Below are 6,180 nucleotides of genomic sequence, written 5' to 3'. Positions count from 1 at the left end.
CCAATCGTCGTTGACCATCGTTGTCCTTGGCACTGCTGCTTCCTTGGATTCCGTTTTGTTGCAGTGGGAACACTCTGCTGGGCATGGCTTTCTGGAAAGGGAATCAACGTTTCTGTGGCTAACTCCGGCCCGGTGCTCAATCTTGAAATCGTATTCTTTGAGTCGTTCGATCCACTTAAGGACGGCATAGTCGGTTCGAATTAAAAACTTCCTTCCAAGAAAGAACTTTACTAAAATATCCAAGAACTCCTTCCTGTCCTAGGATAATGTCCTAATCTAGGATAGCACTCCTCCAATTCCCACATTACTTGCATCTGTATCTAAAATGAACTCTCCTTCTGGCAGTGGATACCCTAAAACTGGTGCTGTGATTAAATTCTTTTTCAAGGTCTCAAAGGCATTTTGGCAGTCTGTAATCCAGCGGTAATCTTTTGCTTCCTCTTTAAGTAGCGTTAATGGCTTAGCGATATCTGCAAACTTCTTAATAAACCTCCGGTAGTAAGTACATAGTCCAAGAAAACTTCTCACTTGATGTTTGTCAGTTGGTTCTGGCCATTCCTTAATGGAATCGATTTTTCCCTTATCCACGGAATTATTTCCCACATTTCCCTTCTTTACTGACTATATGACTCAGATAATTGACTTTACCTTGAAATAGCTGGCACTTCTTGGGGTTTAACATCAATTGGGCAGCTTTAAGTCGATTAAACACGTTTTCTAAATTCTTCAGATGATCTTCAAATGTCTCCCCCAAGACGATTGTCATCTAGATAAACCAGGCATGTTTTCCAAGATAATCCTCTCAAGACATTTTCCATAACCCTCTCAAATGTCGCAGGAGCATTACAGAGTGCAAATGGTATAACGTTGAATTGCCACAATCCAGATCCTGTGGTGAAGGCTGTCTTCTCTTTATCTACTGGGTCCATTTCTACCTGCCAGTATCCAGACTTCAAATCCAAAGTAGAAAACAATTTACTTCCAGCTAATGTGTCCAATGTGTCGTCGATCCTAGGCAGAGGATAACTATCTTTCTTGGTAACGTTGTTTAGCAAACGGTAATCCACACAGAACCTCGTCGTTCCGTCTTTCTTCTTAACCAGGACCACCGGAGAGACCCATGGGCGTTTAAACGGCCAACTTTTTCATCACGTCTTCGGGAGCTGTTGGATAAGCGTATCGTACTGATCTGACAATACCTACCTCATATTCTTGAAGAGCCTCATCTTTATTCTCTCTTCGATTTTTAAGCTGCGACTGATATACATGCTTCAAATGTTCGTGGCCATATAACATATTTAACCTCTTCTTCAGTTGTTCGAAATCACATCTAAGGCACATCTAAGGCATTTTCTCGAAGAGCGATAGTCCATGTCCATTGTTCAATGACGATTTTCCGTCGAAAGTTTGGATTTTAACATGAACAGAACCTCCAAATTTCTCCTTTGGAACCTCTTTTCTTCAAATTTCGGCCGTGTTTCCAACTTACATTTCATCTCATCTTCTTTTGTCTCAACTGTAATTGGATTTTTTCCTCTCTCTGCTTCCTCTACCTGTTTCTTCTATCTTCCTTTCCATCTCTTTCCATATCTTTTCTTCGAAGGCCAACATATCGGCAGCAACTTAGTTTTTTAACGAAGACACTCTATCGTCGAGGGCAGACATCTCAGAAGTGACTTTAGAGATGTTAGCAGAAACTTTGCTTTCCAGAGAAGAAAGCTCGTTAGAAACTTTGTTTTCTAAAGAAACGATGTCGCCGGAAACTTTCGAAATATTGCCAGAAACTTTATTCTCTAATGATGCGATGTCACCAGAAACTTTGGCTACATCAGAAGAAACTTTCGAAATATCGTCAGAAACTTTGTTCTTTAATTTCGAAATCGACGAGATGACAGCAGCATGTTTGTTTTCAAATATATAAGTTTCCAGATCCAAACCCTCTTCCTCCAAAGCGTTCTTTAGTCGTTGTACTAAATCAGCCTTTTTTCCGGTAGAAACTAATTCTCTGTCCTCGAGATGTCTTCTTAAATTCGTAACTGTGAGCTCATAAAATCGTAGTAATTTTCACAATTTATTTTATATTTCACTCTCGACACCAATGGACTGAGTTTATTAGTGTAATTTATTAACTTTATTTATTATCAAATATTCTAACACTTAGTTTATTAAAGTCTTTATTACATTTATATACATATTCTTACACTTACCACTAAAAACTGGAACACAACTACTTTAATTTATATTATTTATTTACAATACTGACCGGGAAGAAGACGCATTTCCTGGCTTCAAAATTTGCGAAAGTGGTATAACACGACTACCACTGAACTGTTCCGCGCTGCAATAAGCAAAGTGAAGATAGCCGTGATGATCGCCAACGTCCGGAACGGATAGGCACTTTAAGAAGAAGAAGATTTACAATACTAATTTATTTCCGCGTTACAATTTAAACTCGATTATATTTTCAGACTAACTTTAAAATGAAAATGTCCTCTATTTATATAAAATATCCGTTATTCTGGAATCCCTTCTGCGACCTGTGTTGACCTTTCTCGAACAGAAGAGAGCGATAGACAGGTTTCTAGCGGGTCGGAGAATATACTAGAAAACACAAGTTAGAATAACAAAATGTTTACAGGCCAAACATGAGTCATATTTATCGTAACACTATTTTCTTGTGGCATCTTAATGTAGTAAACTAATTTAAATGAAATTGTGACTTATTTTCCATTTAAAATAGTTATCTACAATATGATTTTAACCATTGAAACCAATTTGCATAATTACTACTTAATTAATAAATAAAAGAAATATGTAGAAAGATAAATTTAATTTTTGGAAACTTAGAAACTAATAAACATTATTACTAATCTTAAACGAATTACTATTATATAGGTATTTAAAATAACAGGATTATAGTATTTCCTAAAAGAACTAAAAATGTTATTCATGTCTTGTTTTATGTTATTTAACATTATTTCCGATTTATTTTTTGCCTATTTTCGATCATTTTTTTTCTTTTTTTTTTTAATTTCTTCATATTCTAGTTTACATTTTCTCAGCTTTTCTTTTAAAATGCTAAATGACTGAAGTTGTCTATAAATAACGGCGTATTTTTCTTCCAAAGTTTTAGAAAAGGTTAGCGGTAGAGAAATTGAGGTTGAAGCTGAGGGCTGCAACTCGTCTATCGAATTAAATATTGCTTTAAATAAATCGTCATTATCCATTGTTAAGTCAATCTAAAACGAAGTATATTAGAATAAATTTCTAATTTTTAATTTATTAAAAAAAATATATAGAATGTTCCCAAACAATTTAAACTTTTGCATAGAATTTAAGCAAGATAATTAGTTAGAAAGTAGCATCGAAAGGTAGAATGTTTAAAACATTTTAATATAGTACCCAAATAATAACACATATATTCTAAGTGAAATGGAAAATTACATTAAAACAATAAACCCAAAATATAGAAAACAGAATGTTTTAAACAATTTAAGCTTCTAAACAAATTTTAAGCGAGTTAGAAAATAATATTCAACCAATAAATACAAAATAAAAAAGTATTTACAGATTTTTTCAGTTGTTGTTATTCGTCAAGCAGTTTTAAATCAGGCATAACTTTATCTAATTTAGGATTTTTAATTTGTATGTTTTTGATGTGCCAACTATTCTAGCCACAGATCGGGTACTTACTCGTGGATTATTACTGACTATATACAAAATCACATCTGCATTTAGTCTACGGTTACTTCGTGTTCTACCGCTGAATCAGTAAAGTAAATAGGGAGAAAAGCCGACATTTAGGCTACCCCTACAGTTAGGTGGCATAACCACAATTACTAAAAACGGAAGGTACTTCATTACCCAAAATACCTTAAGTAAACTCTAAGATCATAAGCCTCCTCACGTTAGTCATACGCTGAGGAGGGGTGGAGAAAAAGCCTGGGGGTCAGATAGTTACTACCTCGACTAGCGAGGTGTGACCGGTTTGATCTTCGAACATGTGGATCCCACTCGTATATTGGTATACACATGTTCCTAGGGGCACATTTAACAAAAAAACTAAACCTTCTATGAACAATAGGAACGAAGTTAGCGACAATTTTTTTGTTAATTATATCTCCACTGTTTATAAACGTTAAGAAGTAAAATTTGCACAAATTTTGAATGAAAATCTAATCTTTATATTGAATTTTATAGCTATAAAATTCATCCAATTTTTCGAAACTTAAAACCTTTCGAAACGAAGTTACTTTCGAAAGATCGACATAGGAAAGTGGAGGGGAAACTGTTTTAGCTCCTCGCTGCAAAATTATGGTTACGGATTTATCATTCAAAAGCTTCAACAGTTCTGTAGGAATGTCATCAGGTCCATTTGCTTTTCTATTTTTAGCATTTCTTATTGCATATTCTACTTCTTCTTTCAATATGTCTGGCCCAGTTGCATTGATTATCTGAGTTAAGTTGTTTCTATCGTCTTCAAATAATTTATTCAGGTATTCTGTCCATCTTTTTATTTTATTCTCTAGATCTACAATAAGATTTCCATCTTTGTCTTTAAGTTTACCTATTTGGCATTTCTTTATGCTTCCTGTTATCTCTTTTACTTTTTTGTGTATATTGAACGCATCGTACTTTTTCTTATAGGTTTTCATTTCTTCACATTGTTCTTTAATCCACTCCTCTTTGACTTTTTTTATTCTCTTTTTTATGTGTTTATTTATTTCTTTGTATTTGTCTGGGTAATTCTTTATCTTTCTTGTTTGTTCCATCAAGTCTAGTATATCTTGGGTCATGCACCCCTTATTCTTTGTTGTTGTTTTTGTAAGATGTTTCTTTCCTGCTGTTTGTATAGCTGTATTTATGTACTTTAATTTTTGGTTAACGTTGTTTGTATCGTTAATTTGTTGCTGCACTGAACGGAGGTTTTCATTTATTTCTTCTCCTTTTTCTTGTCGTATATTTTTGTTTCTAAGTTTATTTAAATCTAGCCTTTCTGTGTGGTCTTCTAATCTTTTTTGGTCTCGCCTCTATCACAGTAACTACCGGGTTATGATCTGAGCCTATATCAGCTCCTGGGTACGTCTTAGTACATTTAACAGCATTATGATACCTCCTTGCTATCATAATGTAGTCTATTTGATTTCTCTCTATTTTTTCTTTGGTATGTTGTGGAGATGTCCATGTATATAACCGTCGAGGAGGTAATTTGAAAAAGGTATTTGTTATTACGAAGTCTTCACTTTGACAAAATTGAATCAATCGATCTCCTCTGTCATTTCTGTTTCCAAGCCCATATTTTCCTACTTGTTCTCCTACCTTACCTTGACCCACCTTGGCATTAAGATCGCCCAATAATATGTTAATGTATGGAAAGACTGACTTAATAAGTGAAGACAAACAACCTGCAACAAAAAGGTTTAGACCTGACAGTGAAGTCGAATAAATGAACCAAATTTTAACTTTTAAACCAATGTATGTAAAGAAAATAAAAAAAGTAAAGTTTAATAAACATTGCAAAATTTAATAAGGCAAGTGACGAAAAAATCGACTTATTTTGTCAAAGCAGTAAGGCATATTAGATTATTATTATATACACTCATGGACAAAAATATCGAATATTTCGGAATTTTCCAATTTTTTTTGTAATCACTATTATTTCAAAATAATTTTAGATTACTGATAATACTCACATAGTCGGCTAATGTACTCAACTGATTTGAGATATTTTGACGTTTATATTGACATTTATTCAGTCGTTAGTGTCATTTCATCATAAAAAACCTTTTTCACGTAAAGGAAAAATCATACTAATTCGGTTAATTTTAGTTTAATTTATTAAGTTTAATTAAATATTGTCTTGATTTAACTAAGTTTAAAACAAGTATCCCATCAATTCAACACTGCAATGAAGCCCAAGTATCACATATTGTAATTTTGTACGAGGAAGAATATGCACAAAAAGGTATCGCACGACGTCTCAGCAGAACTGAATCTATAGTTTTGAATACTCTAAAAAGGTACCGCGAAACAGGAAATTTTGTACGAAGGCCTGGTCAAGGACGCCCAAAGTGCACAACCGCAATTGATGACCGTTTTTTGGTTCTTAATTCTACACGAAATCGTTCATTGACATTGATGCACCTCAGAAATGAGCTATTAAATGTTAGACAAGTTAAT

The sequence above is a fragment of the Diabrotica undecimpunctata genome, chromosome 9 (assembly GCF_040954645.1).
Source record: "Diabrotica undecimpunctata isolate CICGRU chromosome 9, icDiaUnde3, whole genome shotgun sequence".
Lineage (NCBI taxonomy): Eukaryota > Metazoa > Arthropoda > Insecta > Coleoptera > Chrysomelidae > Diabrotica > Diabrotica undecimpunctata.
This window is presented reverse-complemented; position numbering follows the sequence as displayed.